Source organism: Hyperolius riggenbachi, chromosome 3, assembly GCF_040937935.1.
Source record: "Hyperolius riggenbachi isolate aHypRig1 chromosome 3, aHypRig1.pri, whole genome shotgun sequence".
NCBI lineage: Eukaryota > Metazoa > Chordata > Amphibia > Anura > Hyperoliidae > Hyperolius > Hyperolius riggenbachi.
This window is the reverse complement of record NC_090648.1, coordinates 150,414,138-150,434,424: the sequence shown is the minus strand read 5'-3', so window position 1 is coordinate 150,434,424 and position 20,287 is coordinate 150,414,138. Positions and strand designations below refer to the sequence as shown.

Sequence of the window (20,287 nt, the reverse complement as noted above, 5' to 3'; positions counted from 1 at the left end):
ATCTAACCTTTCTCGATAAGTGAGACCTTCCATCCCACGCATCAATTTTGTTGCTCGTCTCTGCACCTGCTCTAAAACTGCAATATCTTTTTTGTAATGTGGTGCCCAGAACTGAATTCCATATTCCAGATGTGGCCTTACTAGGCCACATCTTCTCGATAAACTTTAATATTAGTAAGAAATTAATTCTTAAGGTGCAACTCTGGTAGGCAAAAATTACTTGTCAGAAGAAAAGAAAAGTACATACTCACCTCCCATATGACAACACATGGGTTTTCTTTAAGCGTGGATTCCATAGTAAACCACTTCACCACCAGGAGCTTACTTTTATCAGAAGCATACAGTTATCATAACATTGCTGCTGCTGCTGCTGCTGCTTTCATTGTGCATTGTAATGTATTGCTAGTAATAGGGTGGTTTTTTTTTTGTTTCTCTTTTTAAATAAAATATAAACAACTAAATGTAATCTGTTTTCCTATGTCTCATTGATGAAGTGGCAGAAACAGAATATGCCCACCAGTTCTGTGTGCCAGAAGTTGTAGTCTCCCACTCCAGTCAGAGGAACTACCTCAAGATCTGCTGCTATTCCACATTAGTATGCATGCCATATAGCTTTCTATGCGTACACCACTGAGGTGTACACCACAATTAAGTATTGCTACAGATATGCAGGCATTGCATGCACACATCTGCTAATGCCAGCATGCTTTTATAAATGTGTGCACATGCGTGGTACATATCAAAGCAGGGCAGATAAAGGAGTGTGAGGGCATTCAAGGCCCAGGATTTGGTAAACAGAGATAACCAAGGAAGAAATGCTTTCAATGCAGGAGAACATTGCACTGGGTCCACACAAAGGGGCTTCAGAGACAATGAAGGTAGAGTACACTATACTGGTTCCCTATTTCCACAAAGCTACAATCTGTATACCACCACATAACGCCCACAGATGTTACCCAAGGCTGAGAACAGAACCTTTCTGGCAAGTTATTGGTCCTGGTTGAGGGAAACATCTACCTGGTAATGTTTGATGAAGGTGTGGAAACTTCACCAAGTGGTTGCTCTGCAGATCAGGTCTATTAAAGGTTGATGCTAGGTTGACACAGGAATTAGAGACCGCTGTTGTCGAGTGAGCTTGTAACCTGGTAGTACATGTCCTTCCAATGCTGAGGAATTAGCCTGGAAATAGTGGCTTTGGTGGCCCTTCCATCTCCCTGGGATAGGATCCGTAAGTTCCTCTTTTGTTTAGGGCTTTGTATTTTATAAATAATGGATAATACATTCTGAGCTGAAGTGGAAAAAGACAGAAGAATTCTTCCGTTTTCGTGAAAAACATTTAGTCATCACAAATAGAACAGTTGGTAAAACAGAGGCGCCAGATGAGGATAAAATAGTTAAAAACTGTTTAACCTCTTGAGGACCATGGTGGTAAACCCCCCTAGTGACCAGCCTAATTTTACCATAATTGGCCACTGCAGCTTTAAGGCCAAGCTGCAGGGCCGTATACCTCTGCACACAAGTGATCCCCCCCCCCTTTTCTCCCCACCAACAGAGCTCTCTGTTGGTGAGGTCTGATCGCCCCCCCCCCCCCCCCCCCCCTGTGTTTATTTTTTTTTTTATAAATATTTGTTTGTTTTTTTAAAAATATTTTTTGCCATTTTTTTTTTTCTAAATCCCCTCCCTCCCCCCAGCCGGCCAATCACGGCGATCGGCTGTCATAGGCTTCTGCCTATGAGAGCCGTTCGCTCTCTTGTCCCCCATGGGGACAGCCGTGTCACACGGCTGTCCCCAGTGCAGCGCTGCTGCTGATCGCAGCGCTGCACATGTAAATACACGGCGGTTTCGCCGTGTAACAGTCTCCCGAGCGGCGATCGCCGCTCGGAGACTGAAGGCGGAGCTCAGCTCCGCCCACCAAGCGGGAGATGCGCGCGCACCGTGCGCGCGATCTCCCGTAAACTGCTGCCCCAAGACTTTCCGCCAATTGGCGTCAGCTGGTCCTGGGGCTGCCGCCGCGGCCACGCCCACTGGCGTGACGCGGGCGGCAAGCGGTTAAAAAGGAGGTACCCACCACAAAGAGACTCAAAAGTCGATTTAGGGCTGGAACCCACTAGAGCGATTTTTTAGCGTTTAGGGAGCGATTCAAACCGCTAGCGATTTCCCTAAAAGCTCAGCTAATGTTAATGGATGGACCAATTTCCACTGGAGCGATTGCGATTACCACAAACGCAGGACATGCAGCATTTTTGGCGTTTAGAATTAGCGTATCTGCAATGTAAAGTATATAAACGCTGGCGTAATCGCTCATCAATACCTGCACACAGCGATTTTGGTAGCGTTTTGAAGTTACTGCACACTGTAACAAAATTTAAATCAATTGAAAGGACCAATCAGAATTAAAATCGCTAATCGCTACACAACCGCTGGCAAGTTAATTACACTTTTTAAGATCGCTCCTGAAAAAGCTTGCAAACCGCTCATACAATCACTAGCGATTGCGATTAGCGATAGCGTTTTGTAGTGGGTTCCAGGCCTTAAACTGAAAAAGAGTTCTATTTAAAAAAAAACTGACATATTGCAACACGTTTGACGGGCAATATCCCGCTTCATCAGGCAGAACTGGGATTTTAACAAAAGTCCAGCCGGATATGAGTTACAGATTGCTCAGCAAGCTCATGGTGAACCAGAACTCTGACAGCTAATTTCATAGCTGGACCTTGGCAGTGCATGACTGGAGCCTGTGAAAGAAGATCTTGGTCTGACAGCAGGGTGCAGTCACGGTTTGTAGTAGGATGTACCAAGATCTTCTGGCTCATGCAGGTACCATAGTTATAGTCTAATGTCCTACCATATTATTATTATTATTATGTATTTATATAGCACTGACATCTTCTGCAACACTTTACACTCATCTTCTGCAACACTTCTGCAACACTTTACACTCAAACTCAATTTACCTGGGGGCCGCAGGAGGCAAAGTCAGGATGAGGCTGGGCCGCATAAGGAATTACACAATCGCAGCGCATCACCGCCTCTGCCCGCCCCTCTCACTCTTCCTTCACAGAGAGGGGCGGGGAGAGGCGGCGATCCGATTTACGTCAGGAGGGGCAGGAAATGCCGGCGGATTGCCACCCGGGCGATTTGGGGGCTCTGCAGCCCTCGTTTAGCGGCAGGGATGCGGCGGATTACTTGGGAGCACTGAAGCGAACTATAAAGAAGCTTTTGCCGGCGAGGGCCACAAAATACTGTATCGAGGGCCGCAAATGGCCCGCGGGCCGCGAGTTTGAGTCCCTTGCTTTACAGAGTACATAGTTATGCCACTGACTGTCCTTAGAGGAGCTCACAATCTAATCCTACCATAGTCATAGTCTAATGCCCTACCATATTATTATGTATTTATATAGCACTGACATCTTATGCAGCACTGTACAGAGTACATAGTCACTGGCTGTCCTCAGAGCATAGCCCCCAACTGTCCCTCTTTTGGAGGGATAGTACCTCTTTGGGAGCCCTGTCCCTCTGTCCCGCTTTCCTCCTCATTTGTCATTTGTCCCTCTTTCAGGACTTTGTCCCTCTTTCTATGTAAATATATATATTTCTCTATGAAAAAATGTGTTTGATTGATTCTAAACTTTATTCCCATCCTTTAAATTGATATATTACTAATTTTAAAATGTTAATGTGAAGGGAAATTAACCAGCATAGAAAGGATCAGTGTGGTTTGAATTATAAAACAACATATTTTTCGTAAAAATATTTATGGTATGCGTGACTAGGGGTGTGACGGGGCGTGATTAGGTATGTGGCAGGGGCGTGGCTTAAGTGTCCCTCTTTCTCATCTCAAAAAGTTGGGAGGTATGTCAGAGGATCTTACAATCTAATCTCTGCTGTATGTATAGTAAGTAGGAAGTAGGACATCATTTTTTATTAGGAGAGGGGCTCCATTCAAAGTTTCCCATTTATGTCCACGGTCAATGAATTACTAACTGCTACTAAGTTCATGTACATTTGGCCCTGCTCATGACTCGTCATTACCGCACCCACTTTTCAGTACACGGACAAGCCAATTTTTTGCCGCAGTGCGCGTAGCACGCCGCAGGTCAATTGTCCCTGCAGTGGATCTAGTACTTGCAGAGCACCCTCAAAAAAAAATCTGTTTAAAATCCACTGTCCTGTCTTCCCACTGCACCTCCTGCCTTCTAGTTCACTCAGCCTGTATACTAGATTCCAGCCAGGTAGTCTAGATTGCACACTGCCACTGCAGACTGCACCATCTTTGAGTAGTCTGTCCTAGATTGATTTGCATTTTCTCCAGTCAGCTCCACACTTCAGTCAGAAACATATGATTTGTATGCTTGTTCAGGGTCTATGGCTAAATGTATTAGAAGTAGAGAATCAGCAGGGCAGCTATGCAATGTGCATAAAAGGAAATAAATATGTCAGCCTCCATATCCCTCTCACCTCAGGTGTGCTTTCAAGTATAAAAGACAGAGCCTGTCATGTCATGCTCTGTCTTGATGTAGGATTGGGGTTAAGTTTTGTTCAGGAAGCTGTATAATGCAGTTGTCATATGTATGCATCAAGAAATATTTCTGGGCCTCAGGGAAGGTTGCCATAGACCAGTGATGGCTAACCTTGGCACTCCAGCTGTGACAAAACTACAAATCCCATCATGCCTTTGCCTCCCCGACTTATGCTTAGAGCTGTCAGAGTATTGCAATGCCCCATGGGACTTGTAGTTCCACCACAGTTGGAGTGCCAAGGTTAGCCATCACTGCCATAGACTGTATTGGTAAATGTATGCAATGTGTAACCACACACAATTTAGTTATGGCCACACCCACTTTTAGCTGCCTGTCAGGGGCCCGCAATTGGTATTTTGCACAGGGGCGCGCTGCTGGCTGTGTCCACCACTGCAGAAGTGTGTGTGTGTGTGTGTGTGTGTGTGTGTGTGTGTGTGTGTGTGTGTGTGTGTGTGTGTGTGTGTGTGTGTGCGTGTGCGTGTGCGTGTATGTGTGGTGTGTGTGTGTGTGTGTGTGTGTGTGTGTGTGTGTGTGTGGTGTGTGTGTGTGTGTGTGTGTGTGTGTGTGTGTGTGTGTGTGTGTGTGTGTGTGTGTGTGGTGTGTGTGTGTGTGTGTGTGTGTGTGTGTGGTGTGTGTGTGTGTGTGTGGTGTGTGTGTGTGTGTGTGTGTGTGTGTGTGTGTGTGTGTGTGTGTGTGTGTGTGTGTGTGTGTGTTTTTATATACTTTTTTTTCAGCTGCATTAGTTATGGAATTAGTAATGTTCTTGGTGGTTCAAGAACATAATTATTGTTGTGTTGTCAGCCAGTATCTTTACATCTTTTACCTAATGCTATGCTTGGTGAAGAGCTTTCTGCATAGCTGTCAATTCTGAGAGGTGTAAAGAGTGCCATTGCGTTTTTGTCTCCCACGCAAGTGGCAGTAAATGCTATATAGAAGTACAACCTCCTCCTTTAATTGTCAGCCTTGAACTGACAGCATCTTGTATGCGGTTTACTTAGCAGTGATGCACTTAAAGAGGAACTCCAGTGAAAATAATGTAATAAAAAAGTGCTTCATTTTTACAATAATTATGTATAAATGATTTAGTCAGTGTTTGCCCATTGTAAAATCATTTAAATCCCAGATTTACATTCTGACATTTATTACATGGTGACATTTTTACTGCTGGCAGGTGATGTAGCTGTTGCTTGCTGTTTTTGGCAGTTAGAAACAGCTGTAAATAGCTATTTCCCACAACGCAACAGGGTTCACATACAGGAAACTGCCAGGAGTACCACGGTCCTCAGAGTTTGTTGTGGGAGGGGTTTCACCACAATATCAGTCATACAGCGCCCCCGATGGTCTGTTTGTGAAAAGGAATAGATTTCTCATGTAAAAGGGGGTATCAGCTACTGATTGGGACAAAGTTCAATTCTTGGTCGGAGTTTCTCTTTAAGTTTCCATTCCCTTAAAAGGACCACCTTCCCAAAAATCATAAAAGGGGAGCTCTGACCAGAGACCATTGCTGATTCTTCTGTCACTTTGTGGTTGTATTAGGCCTGTGTTGGTTGACTCCGTGTTTCTGCTTGTTCTCCACTACTCTGATCCTGAATACCTAGTATCCTGACCCTGGCTTGTTCCTGGCTAGTTATGGCCCGAACATCACATTTCCGGTCCATGAACGCGACTTTGCTTCAAAGGTTCACAAACAGGCAAACCGAGTGAACTGCCATGGACTTCAATGGGCACGCAAATTCTAAAACCTATAGGGTCTGTCTCTGGCCACAAAAGTGATGGAAAACTTGTTTCAAGGGGTTTAACACCTGGACCGTGGCATGGGAGAGGGGGATCCATGCCAAAAGTCCAACCAAAAATTACGTAGTTGACACAGAGTCGTGTTTTAATCTCTAAAGGGCAGAAATCACAGTACATTCCTAAATTTGTGGAATAAAGTGCTGCTTTAAAATGTCCAGCGTGTGTACATGTCCATCAGGTAGTGTAGGTAGTGTAAGGGGTTAGGCCAGGGTCACACTGACAGACCAATTGCCGTGTTTACCACTCCGCAAACAACCGCAAAGAGCTTTAGTTTATCTATTTAGAAAAAATGATGTTGAAGCCGCAGCAGCAGAGACCAGAACATCTTTACCTGTTTTTTTTTTTTTAAATTGTAGCAGCCGCTGTAGCAGAGGCCATAACGGTATTTGCATTGGCATATACAGTACATACACAATTTTTTTTAAAATGTTTGCTTCAGCCACTATATAGCAGGTGACAACTGATAAGGCTCCTTCTGGTGGCGATTGCGACCACAACGCTTCCTGCTTCTGGTTATTGCTGAACTACGTACATTGGGGGAGGGGGGAGGGGAAATAAAGACAGTCAAACACCAGTTACCCTTGCCCTTCACTAGGTATATATAACCCAACCGCCACAATTGTTTACCAATCAATTACACTGAGACAGGATTGACGTGAAAAAGGGTAATCAATTTATTGATTTCTTTGTGACTTATCAAAGCATAAAAAGTGTGCCTAGACACATCATTTTAAAACCAACAGCGCTGTTGTACATAAACTGCATCATACTGCCCAATCAGACACACCAACCAGCTACGACGACATGCACAAGGGCCCTTATAGGGAGGAGATATACAAAGTTCTTCCAAAATATCTTCCAGGAGAAATACTAGAGATGGAACAGGTCCCTGAGAGCTCAAAAAAAGAGGGTTTTTTTCCAGGGTAACTGATATTCAGCAAGTCCTGCGACATGGAAATACACAGCTATCTGCGTAGCAAAGCGAAGCACAGCAAAGCAGTCCACAGCGCTTATATTACCTTACTCATACTCGCACCTCCAGCAGCTTTTGGTCTTCATAGAACTATAGAGAAAGGTAATACCTCCTTACAGGGGCCCCTGTTGAGTTTGTGTGCACAATTTCCCCTCCTGTGGCAGACTTCACTCTTCTCTGTGTTTAATCTCCGGGTCTAGCAAAAAGCATGGCTTCCACCATCTATCATCACACATTGAGGACAGCACTCGTGTCTTATTAGATCTCAGTGCGCAGAGGTAACCTTCCGCCTCTGCACTGCACTTCAGACTTCGAGTGCCGTTTTTCCGCGGGGTAACCCGCTGTCGCCGAGCAGCCAGGTCGCACATGTCTCCTATATGGAGTCGTTTGCCGGAGCTCCGGGCCGCCAAGGGGAGGAAGGCTCAATGGTGGGTCGGGTCGGCAGCACGACGTAACACAATTGCTGATCTACAGTCTGACCGAGTACTTGTATTTTTGGAAAACTTCATGATTTTGCAAAAAAAGAAAAAAATTGTTTTGGGAACTATACGATGGTACAAACAGACCAGCGTGTGTGTACGACTTAACTTTTTTTTGGCCTTATTTTGGACTCCTCCATGCTAATTAGTTATGTGACCATTTAGCCACACAAGATTAAGCACTAACAGGTCTTTCATGTCCTTACCCTAAGGTGTCTGGGGCTGCATGTGCACTAAACTGAAAGGAGAACGGTTTGATGGAGCGAACAGACTAGTTACGTGACCATTCAGCCACGCAAAATTGAGCACTAACAGGTCTGTGAGGTCCTTGCCCTTAGGTATCTGGTGCTGCATGCGTACTAAACTGAACAGGCCAGCTGAGGCCAGAACAGTGTTGGCATGGCATTGGCATTTACATAACAAAAAGTATTGTTTTTTGAAAAAATATATATGTTGACTCTGCACATGATGGATGGTACAGGTTAACATGCAAAAATTTAAAATGTGCAGTGTGTGTATGTACAGTACATGTTGATCAGGTAGTGTAAGGGTTGGGCCCGCTTCCCACTGACAGACCAAACTCCCCGTTTAACGCAAAGCAAACAACCGCAAAGAGCTTTGTCAATAGTTGACACCCTCAGGACATAAATGTTAGTCCCTCTCGGCGGCAATCTTTGTGTAGTGGTCACCGTGCTTATGCGCATGTTTACAAGAGTGCAGGCGATGCGGTTTTTCCAGGCTCTATGGTCAGGCTGAGAGAGTTCAATGAAAGTAAAGCGACTAAAAAAAACACTGATTCTGAGGTTCGGGCCCACAAAAAGGTTTTGCCAAAACTTATCCAGCCGATCGAATTAACTCTGTCCACAATGAAGCAACAACCTTATCATATTGTGTGTGCCAACACACTCATATAGGTCATTGCTTATTTGATATATGCAAGCCCCTTTACCACGACAAGGTAACGATCATGTAGGGGAATTGACATGTACAGTACATGCCTTCATTTTTCTATTGCAGCCACTGTGTAGCACCAGAGGCCAGAAAAAATAATTAGGTTTTGTTAGCTGCCTTAAAAAACAATCAGGATTTACCTGTAGAAAATGTTTCCACCCCCTCCCCCCCAAAAAAAGGTATGGACCCCAGTTGGTGGTGACAAAGAAGGACATCTGGGTATGGGTAGTCATGCGGCCTGCAGAGAGAAAGGACAGCTGTGTGAGGACTGAGTCACAACTCTTCGGGATCCATGCCTCATTCATCTCAATAAAGGTCAAGTAATCAACACTTTGGTGACCTAGGTGACTTCTCGTCAGTGACAATCCCTCCTGCTGCCCTGAAGGTCCTTTCTGACAGGACGCTTGAGGCGGGGCAAGCTAAAAGTTTAATGGCAAATTGTGAAAGCTCTGGTCACAGGTCAAGCCTGCATACCAGTAGTCCAGGGGTTCATCGCTGTTTAGAATGTCGATATCAGCAGTTAACGTCAGATAGTCCGCTACCTGTCGGTCGAGTTGTTCTCTGAGGTTGTGGGGAGTGTTGTGGGGATGCAATGGACTAAAAAAAACTCAGCATGTCTGGCGTCACCAACACATCGGTAAAGCACCTTTCCTTGCCAGCGTGACCATGGAAGGAGGATTACTAGCACCTCTTCCCCGTTATATTCCCGTCCTGCTGTGACATCAACCTTAAACGCAGTGTACATCATATTTTGCAGACCCCATTTGCACAAGGGTGGATGCTGAGGTAGCCATTTCCCGTTCCTTGTTCTCACTAATGTCATTGAAGGTCTCATCCTCTGCCAGCCACGTACAATACCAAGGGTCCCCTGTTCCGGTTGGTCTTCCACCTTCCTCCTCTGACTCTTCTTCAGACTCCTCTCTCTGCATTGCCACAGGTACAGCAGGTGGCAACAAGGTTTCTTCTGGTGGTGATTGCAACCACAACTCTTAGTCTTCCTGGTCACGCTGATCTATGGCCTGATTCTGCACTCTTCGCAGGTCACGCTCCAGGAAGAAAGCGTATAGTATGAGGTCACTGATGGTGCCTTTGGTGCGACTGACCAGGTTTGTCACCTCCTCAAAAGGATGCATGAGCCTGCAGGCATTGCTCATGAGCGTCCAGTAATGTGGCAAAAAAAATCCCCAACTCCGTAGAGCCTGTCCTAGCACTCAGATCATACAGATGACATTAATGGTTTGTTCTTGTTGGAGCAGGCAGTCAAACATCATGAGCGTGGAGTTCCAGCGAGTCGGGCTGTCGCAAATTAAGCACTTCACTGGCATGTTGTTTCGCCACTGAATCTCAGCAAGGCACGTCATGGCCATGTATGAACATCTGAAATGACCACACACCTTCCTGGACTGCCTGAGGACGTCCCGAAAGCCTGGGTACTTAGAGACAAAGCGTTGGACAATAAGATTAAGAACATTTGCCACGCCGGTCACGTGTTAACTTGCCCAAATTCAATGCTGCCAACAGATTGCTTCCGTTGTCACACACCACTTTTTAAATCTCCAGTTGGTCAGCCACTGATCGACCTGTGAGTTTGGAGTGGACAGGAGTGCTTGTCCGGTGTGACTCTCTGCTTTGAAGAAAGTCATCCACAAGATGGTGTTACACTGTCGTACCTGGGATGTGGAATAGGCCCTGTGGAGCTGGGGGTGTGCAGTCGTAGTAGAGAAGGGTGCAGCAGCAGAGGAGGACTCAGCCGAGGACGATAGTGAAGAAGATGGAGGAGGTTTAGGAGAAGAAGAAGAGGTGGCAGCAGACCTATGTGCAATTTGTTGTGCTTTCACCAACTCCACTGCAGAGCCACGCATTCCATGCTTCCCAGCCGTCAGCAGGTTTACCCAATGTGCAGTGTAGGTGATATACCTTCCTTGACTGTGCTTTCAGTGGTCCAAGTATCAGTGACCAGGTATCATTTGACAGATGGACCCTTGCCCCAACACTGTGTGCCAGAGATGCGGTAACTTGGCTCTACACATTACGGTACAGGTTCGGTATTGCCTTTTTGGAGAAAAAGTTTGTGCCGGGTACCTGCCACTGCGGTGTCTCAATTGCAACAAATTTTTTAAATGCCTCAGAGCAGGGGCGTTTCTAGGGTCCTTGGAGATCAGTGGCACCTGTGGGCACCAGGCGGGGAGGTGCGCGCCGCGGCAAGAAATGGGCGTGGCCATGCGGTGAGTGGGCGTGGCCATGGGTGGGGCCAAATGTACATGAACTTAGCAGCGGTGTAAGCTACGGATAACGGGCCTGCCCATCGAAATATTGGACGGAGCCCCCTGTCCTTTATTTCGATCATTTACAATCAGTATAGGCATAGATCAAAGATGTATACGCACATACAATTTTGATTGGTCAATCACTGACCCCCAATTTCCCACCCCCGTGCAGTAAGTGGGCCAACAGACAATGAATTTTATGAACAGAGCTAAAATTGGCTAATCAAAATTGTATGTGTGTACCAGGCTTTACAGCTAATACTGTACATACTGAAAGTAGCAGGGATCAGCATACAATACAGCTGGTTTACAATCAATAAAGGCACAGAGTAACACCTTACACTGTACACACTGGAGGTAAATCAGCACACAGTGCAAGCACTAGAGAACAGCGTATACTGTACATACTGTAGGCAGCAGAATTCAGCACACTGCAGCTAGCGTGCCAAAAATATGACGATCACGTTGTGCGGCGTGCTTATCGCGCCGCACCAAAAAATGGGTGGGCCATGGACCAGAATATAGGTGTGGTAACGGGTGGAGACAAATTTACATGAACCTAGCAATGGTGGGACATCAGATTAGGACAGTGGTGGCGAACCTTTTGGAGGCCGAGTGCCCAAACTGCAACCCAAAAGTCACTTACCGGTATCTATCGCAAAGTGGCAACAGCAATTTAAACTAAATACTGTACAAACGTTTTAACTCATACATGAACATTATGGAAAATCCAAGTTGAAAATAAACTGTGAAGATAAACAATTTCATCCATCCTACTCCTGAAAAATGTATTCAATTTTTTAGAACCTCCCAGTTTTACTTTCTGTTTTAAAACGCTAAAAAAGTAGGTTTAATGCTATTGTCTCATATGATAAGGATTCAGCTTTTCCCATAGTCTCGCAGTTAGCAATCATGTGACCCCCAACAAGACATATTCAGCAATCATGAGGCCCCCAACAAATCAGGAGGCCCCCAACAAGACAAATTCAGCAATCATGAGGCCTCCAACAAATCATGAGGCCCCCAACAAGACAAATTCAGCAATCATGAGGCCCCCAACAAGACAAATTCAGCAATCATGAGGGCCCCCAACAAATCATGAGGCCCCCAACAAGACAAATTCAGCAATCATGAGGCCCCCAACAAATCATAAGGCTCCCAACAAGACACATTCAGCAGTCATGAGGCACATAAATAGACAGCATTTCACATAAATAGGCAGAATGCCCCCTTAATATGGTAGCCCCCCCAAGTTAGGTAGTGAGTGACAGGGACCCCCAGGTTAGCTAGTGAGTGACAGGCGCCTCCAGTTAGGTAGTGAGTGACAGGGACCCCGATAGTGAGTGACAGGGAGCACCTTTAGGTAGTGAGTGAGTGCCAGGGAGCCCCTTTAGGCAGTGAGTGAGTGACAGGAAGCCCCTTTAGGCAGTGAGTGAGTGCCAGGGAGCCCCTTTAGGCATTGAGTGAGTGCCAGGGAGCCCCTTTAGGGAGTGAGTGCGTGCCAGGGAGCCCCTTGAGTGAGTGAGTGAGTGACAGGGAGCCCCTTTAGGGAGTGAGTGACAGGGAGCCCCTTTAGGGAGTGAGTGCGTGCCAGGGAGCCCCTTTAGTGAGTGGGTGCGTGCCAGGGAGCCCCTTTAGGGAGTGAGTGAGTGACAGGGAGCCCCTTTAGGGAGTGAGTGAGTGACAGGGAGCCCCTTTAGGGAGTGAGTGCGTGCCAGGGAGCCCCTTTAGGGAGTGAGTGAGTGCCAGGGAGCCCCTTTAGGGAGTGAGTGCCAGGGAGCCCCTTTAGGGAGTGAGTGAGTGCCAGGGGAGCCCCTTTAGGGAGTGAGTGAGTGAGTGACAGGGAGCCCCTTTAGGGAGTGAGTGAGTGACAGGGAGCCCCTTTAGGGAGTGAGTGAGTGCCAGGGAGCCCCTTTAGGGAGCGAGTGCGTGCCAGGGAGCCCCTTTAGGGAGTGAGTGAGTGCCAGGGAGCCCCTTTAGGGAGTGAGTGCCAGGGGAGCCCCTTTAGGGAGTGAGTGAGTGAGTGAGTGACAGGGAGCCCCTTTAGGGAGTGAGTGAGTGACAGGGAGCCCCTTTAGGGAGTGAGTGAGTGACAGGGAGCCCCTTTAGGGAGTGAGTGAGTGACAGGGAGCCCCTTTAGGGAGTGAGTGAGTGACAGGGAGCCCCTTTAGGGAGTGAGTGAGTGACAGGGAGCCCCTTTAGGGAGTGAGTGCGTGCCAGGGAGCCCCTTTAGGGAGTGAGTGAGTGCCAGGGAGCCCCTTGAGTGAGTGAGTGAGTGACAGGGAGCCCCTTTAGGGAGTGAGTGAGTGACAGGGAGCCTCTTTAGGGAGTGAGTGCGTGCCAGGGAGCCCCTTTAGGGAGTGAGTGAGTGCCAGGGAGCCCCTTGAGTGAGTGAGTGAGTGAGTGACAGGGAGCCCCTTTAGGGAGTGAGTGCGTGCCAGGGAGCCCCTTGAGTGAGTGAGTGACAGGGAGGCCCCCCCTCTAGCCGCCGCCGCTCCCCCCCTACCTCTCAGCAGACCTCAGGATCAGCGGCGACCCGACCAGATGTACGAGCGGGCACTGGACGCACCCGCTCGATATGCGGAAGTGATGTCACTTCCGCATATCAGTGCGGGCGCTGGGTCCTAGCGCCCGCACGATTGGTCGCCGGCTCGCCGCCTGATCCTGAGGTCTGAGACTGTCAGTGACGCGGCGGCTGGAGGGAGCCGCTGAGTCTTGACAGAGGGGGCGGCCGGGCGAAGATCCGTGGCACCCCAGGAAAGATTGGGGGCACGTGCCCCCCTAAAACAGGGCTAGCGACGCCCCTGCCTCAGAGTCCACCAGCTGGTATGGTAACAGCTGGAGGGCTAAGAGTTCCGACAAGCCAGCTGTCAGATGCCCAGCAAGGGGCTAACTCTGAGACATTAGCTTCTTATGCTTAAAAATGGCCTTCACAGAAACCTCAGTAAAAAGCGTTGGAGGCTGGCACTTCCAAAAGTAGAAAAAGCTCTTTATTGAAGCATAATATCAGTGGTAACACAGCGACAGCCCACTGTTTCAGGTATTAGCCTTTCTTCAAGCTGTTTCAAACACAAGTGAGTTAACACATACACACAACATATATAGTGTCAGCCCACCTAATTGTCCAATCAATTCAAATCTCCCACAGTCAATCATATTACCTGAGCTCTCCGGCGGACCTGAGTGGAGACTTCATCACTAACATGCAAAACATCCTAAAGAAATAGTATAATGGAGTGTATCGGCGCTCCACGCCGACAAAGAACCACCTCCGCATTCCTATTCGTTGCAGCAGGATCAGGTGACCAAGAATCAGCCAACGTCACCACGGACACGCTGTTAGGAGTCTTCACATAGCTCTACGCAAACTCAGTGCGTATAGAGCAAAGTATGTGACATAGTAAATGCTCCGCCCACAGGGGCGTACACCAATAACGTCACATATAAACAAAGCAGCCGCTGTCTATAGCGGCAAGGTAAAGTATCCATAGCAGCGCATCCCTAGCAACGCGGGCATGCTTAAAACTAGCAAGCATTCAAATCACTTACCCAGTCCGCTGCACCGAATATAAGTTAGCAATATCTCAACCCAGACTCCTCCAGCACAGGCAACATGAAAGCTCTGTAATAAAGAGCAACATAAAAACATCAGAGCATGCAGTATATCAAGACAGATTAAATACAGAACCCCAAATCGTATTCTCTGTTAAGTCTGCCCTCCCCAAGCACACCCAATCTCTTGATCCACCCTGCCTCCCTCTTAAAGGGAAGGTTCAAGCAAAATAAAAAAATGAGTTTCACTTACCTGGGGCTTCTACCAGCCCCATGCAGCCATCCTGTGCCCTCCTAGTCACTCACTGCTGTTCCAGTCCCCCACTGGCAGCTTTCCGACCTCGGAGGTCGGCGGGACGCATTGCGTACATTTTTACGCATTCCCGCTAGTGCAGGAACATTAACACATACATTTTTACGCATTACTGGTTCAATGCGTAAAAATGTACGCATTGAACCAGTAACGCGTAAAAATGTATGTGTTAATGGGAAACAGTAAATTCGGGCGCCTGAGGCTAGTGGACAAATCGGGCGCCGCCATTCACTCCTATAATAAATATCGTTTAATGGGCGCCCGATAGGAAAAAAGGGCGCCGGTGAAAAATAACGTTTTAAAAGCGGCGCCCGGAGACTTAATGTTTTATTACTGCTTCTCATGATTACACATTATTTAATGATTTATACATTTTTAAATATTATTTTTAAACGAAAAACAGTACAATATTTTTTTCAAACATTATTTTTAAACGAAAAACAGTACAAATTTTTTTTTTTTACATTATTTTTAAACGAAAAAACCAACAGGGGGGTCTTAGGTTTAGGCACCAACAGGGGGGTCTTAGGTTTAGGCACCAACAGGGGGGGTCTTAGGTTTAGGCACCAACAGGGGGTCTTAGGTTTAGGCACCAAAAGGGGGGTCTTAGGTTTAGGCACCAACAGGGGGGTCTTAGGTTTAGGTACCAACAGGGGGGTCTTAGGTTTAGGCACCAACAGGGGGGTCTTAGGTTTAGGCACCAACAGGGGGGTCTTAGGTTTAGGCACCAACAGGGGGGTCTTAGGTTTAGGCACTAACAGGGGGGTCTAGGGGTTAGGGGTAGGTACAGGGAGGGTTACTTAGGCACCAACAGGGGGGGGTCTTAGGTTTAGGCATCAACAGGGGGGTCTAGGGGTTAGGGGTAGGTACAGGGAGGGTTACTTAGTAATTATTTTTTTTTAACGTTATTATACGTTTCAGTATTTAAACGAAAGATTAACGTTTTTACAATTGCCGATTTAATGCACATTATTTAATGATTTATAATTTTAAAAAACATTAATTTTAAACGAAATACAGTACAATACATTTTTAAACGTTATCCATGCTTATCGTTAAAAACCCGGCGCCCTTTTTTCCCAGCGCCCCTTTTTAACGTACGCATGTTAATGTTCCTGCACTAGCGGGAATGCGTAAAAATGTACGCAATGTGTCCCGCCGACCTCCGAGGTCGGAAAGCTGCCAGTGGGGGACTGGAACAGCAGTGAGTGACTACGAGGGCACAGGATGGCTGCATGGGGCTGGTAGAAGCCCCAGGTAAGTGAAACTCATTTTTATATTTTGCTTGGACATTCCCTTTAACCACTTGCCGACCGCACGCTTATACCGTGCGTCGGCAAAGTGGCAGCTGCAGGACCAGCGACGCAGTACTGCGTCGCCAGCTGCAGGCTGATTAATCAGGAAGCAGCCGCTCGTGCGGGGGGCTCCGTGAATAGCCTGCGGGCCGCCGATGGCGGCTCGCAGGCTAAATGTAAACACAAGCGGAAATAATCCGCTTTGTTTACATTTGTACGGCGCTGCTACGCAGCAGCGCCGTAAGGCAGATCGGCGATCCCCGGCCAATCAGCGGCCGGGGATCGCCGCCATGTGACAGGGGACGTCCTGTCACTGGCTGCACAGGACGGATAGCGTCCTGTGCAGCCCAGATCTCCCGGGGGAGCAGGTAGGAGAGGGAGGGGGGAGAATGTCGCCGCGGAGGGGGGCTTTGAGGTGCCCCCCCCCCGCAACATGCCTGCAGGTAGGAGCGATCAGACCCCCCCTGCACATCATCCCCATAGGGGGAAAAAAAGGGGGGCGATCTGATCGCTCTGTGTGGCCGCGGATCTGTGCTGGGGGCTGCAGAGCCCACCCAGCACAGATCCAAACAAACAGCGCTGGTCCTTAAGGGGGGGTAAAGGGTGGGTCCTCAAGTGGTTAAGTAATTGCTTGAGTCTACTATGTCTTCCCCTCCAAGAAATAGGTACCCCATCAATAATTTGTACTTTAAGTTGAGTAACACTATAATGCATAGTGGTAAAATGAGCTGAAACCGCCTGTTTCATGTCACCATTTCTGATTGCACTTTTATGGGAGCAGATCCTATCTCTGATCTTTTGGGTAGTCATACCTATATAACCCAGGCCACATGGACACTTCAAATAGTTAACCACATAGCTCGACTCACAGGTATATAGATCCCTGATTTTAAACTTAGTACCCTTAGAAGGATGTGTAAATTCTGATCCTTTAGTGATGTGTCCACAGAGGTGACAGCTCAAACAGGGAAATGTCCCTACCCTTCTGCCAGACTCACCAGACTCTGGTGTATGATAGAATACCTTATCCCTAATCGTGGGGGCTTTTTTGTAAGAAAACAGAGGGAGGTATCTAAACTCTGGGATATTGGGAAAACCCAGACTTAAAAGATGCCAATGATGTCTGATACTTTTCCCCACCCACACACAAAAAATGTCATCTATATATCTATGCCAACATTGAGCATGTTGCTGAAAAAGGCGATTAGAATAAATGAAAGCTTCCTCATACAGACCCATGTAGAGGTTCGCATAGGATGGGGCCACATTCGACCCCAGTGCCGTGTCCCGCAGCTGCAGAAATAATTAATTCTGGAAAGAAAAGTAGTTACAACGTAGTACCACATTAAGCAATTCAATGGCAAATAAACGCTGTTTAGATGAATCTGATCTTGTCATCAGAAACCAATCAATGGCCTCTACACCCCCATCATGCGGGATGGAGGTGTAGAGGCTTTCCACATCCAATGTAACCAAGAGAAGATCTTCCTCTTCTAAATCCAAATCCCCAATCCTCTGTAGGAACATATTAGTGTCCCTCACATAGGATTCCAATATCACCACCAAGGCTTGTAACAGCTTATCTAAAAACTGTGCAATAGGGACAAAAATCGAACCCGTGCTGGCCACAATGGGTCTCCCCGGTGGACGGCATGGGTCCTTATGTATCTTAGGTAAAGTGTAGAATTTTGGTGTGGCAGGGTTCTCCTGTACTAGAAACCTAGCTACCCCTTCATCAATGATTCCTGCAATTGTAGCCTTTTCAATAATGCTTTTAATTTTCCTTTGTATATGGACTACAGGGTCCTCAGATATTTTGCCATAAACTTCAACCTGAGCCAGCTGGCCCCTAATTTCCTCCTCGTAATAACTACTGTCCAGTACTACAACGGCACCGCCTTTATCGGCGGGCCGTATAGTAAGTTCCGTTCTCTTCTTCAAACCATCCAATGCCAATCGTTCATCTCTAGTAAGGTTGAACTGCACTCTTTTCGTCTGTTGTTCAGTCTCCAACTTCCCCACATCCTCCATGACCCGGGCACAAAAATTATCAATCACTAAATTGCCTGATGGAGAAAAATAACTTTTGTTCCTCAATCCAAGATCCTTGAGACAGAACATAGACTCTTCCACTGCCTCACGGGAACCGTCAAAATGTGGCATAGTCCCAAATGATCCTGCTGCAACGACTAGGAATGTGGAGGTGGTTCTTTGTCGGCGTGGAGCGCCGATACACTCCGTTATACTATTTCTTTAGGATGTTTTGCATGTTAGTGATGAAGTCTCCACTCAGGTCCGCCGGAGAGCTCAGGTAATATGATTGGCTGTGGGAGATTTTAATTGATTTGACAATTAGGTGGGCTGACACTATATATGTTGTGTGTATGTGTTATCTCACTTGTGGTTGAAACAGCTTGAAGAAAGGCTAATACCTGAAACAGCGGACTGTCGCTGTGTTACCACTGATTTTATGCTTCAATAAAGAGCTTTTTCTAGTGCCAGCCTCCAACGCTTTTTACTGTATGGATTGGATCTGAAGGTGTGAGGATCCTTTGAGGCTTAGGCACCCTTATCCCTGCTTCTAGCGAGTGCCACTCTTTTTATCAGTGTTTTTGCAAGCTGATCACACCATAGAGGATGAGCACCGCCAGGGATTGTGGGTCTGGAGGTATACCAGACATTTTCTCTTATACTGAGGAGCATGCAGCTAATGTCTTGGCTAAGGCTGGTGAAGCGACTACCTTCCTACAGACACCTGATATTAAACCCCTCAAACGAGATTTAGAGGCCACCAAAAGGAAATGGGTGGAACTGGACATGCATGCTAGGACTCTTGCAGAATATTGCTGTTCAAGGAAAATACCACGGGCAGTAAGTTCCCAAGTTTCACCTATGTTGTTTGGAGGTGATCCAAATTTTTACTCAACTTTTGAGAGGATTTGGAATAAAGCAGCTTTTGACACCATGATCCTCACGATTGAGTGGATTCATTGAGAGTTTTCAATCCTGGAACAGAAAAGCATAGCCATTATCACCCAATTAACTGCTTTGTTGTCAGCAGAGGAGATGCAATCGTTTGTGGATCAGCTGTCGGCAAAGTTGGCAGAATACACTAAGACCATTGAAGAAACTAAACATTTGAAATTCCATCGTGACACTCAAGACTATACTGAGGGTTATGTATACTTGTGGCAAAAAATGGTGCCTGTCAACACCCTGAGGAGGCTCAACAAGCCTAATAAACCAAGAGGGAGGTTACCACGTCCTCGTCCCCCACAGGGAGGTAATCAGGGATCTTCTACCTCTGATTTTTTGTCCTCACGGGAAACTTCACCTACACCAAGAGGAGCAGTAGGCAGAGTGGGAGCAGGGCCAGGCTCAAACGCACAAAAAGAACCAGTAAGGAGTCAAATGGAGTTACGCAAGAGACCCTGATCGAGTCACCACAATTAGTAGTTAACATCTCTGGTCATGTTTTAACACCAACTGAAGAAAGAGTGCTTAACTATGGATTCAACTTTAGCCCTACCAATCTACCCAACTTTTTTGAATTAGATCAGGAATTGTTTAGATTCTTTAGGACAATTAAACTCAAGTATTTTTTTGGGACTATGCCACATTTTGACGGTCCCCGTGAGGCAGTGGAAGAGTCTATGTTCTGTCTCAAGGATCTTGGATTGAGGAACAAAAGTTATTTTTCTCCATCAGGCAATTTAGTGATTGATAATTTTTGTGCCCGGGTCATGGAGGATGTGGGGAAGTTGGAGACTGAACAACAGATGAAAAAAGTGCAGTTCAACCTAACTAGAGATGACCGATTGGCATTGGATGGTTTGAAGAAGAGAACGGAACTTACTATACGGCCCGCCGATAAAGGCGGTGCCGTTGTAGTACTGGACAGTAGCTATTACGAGGAGGAAATTAGGGGCCAGCTGGCTCAGGTTGAAGTTTATGGCAAAATATCTGAGGAACAAGCAAACTGCAGCGAGTCCCTGTGGAATAGGCCTAGTCAGGTCTATGTTGCCGGTGCACAATCCCTCTGTGGGTCACCACTCCACACACGGTTCAATGTAGTAAATACGAAGGAGGCACTCAATTGGCTTCAAACTTGCGTTTTATCAAATCCCAGTAATACACGACATG

The 20,287-nt window shown here is 46.9% G+C and overlaps 1 protein-coding gene across 5 annotated transcripts in view; it reads left to right on the top strand.

Moving 5' to 3' along the window:
* PGPEP1L (pyroglutamyl-peptidase I like) overlaps window positions 1-20,287 on the top strand; it is a 72,382-nt gene that overhangs the window by 35,607 nt on the left and 16,488 nt on the right. The window contains exon 1 of one of the 5 annotated variants that reach the window (XM_068272457.1): window positions 6,956-6,979. The exons of the other annotated variants lie outside the window; for them this stretch is intronic. The gene's annotated coding sequence lies outside the window, so the exon portion shown is untranslated. Of the gene's footprint in view, window positions 1-6,955; window positions 6,980-20,287 lie in introns of those variants that run through there. 5 annotated transcript variants of the gene reach the window in all.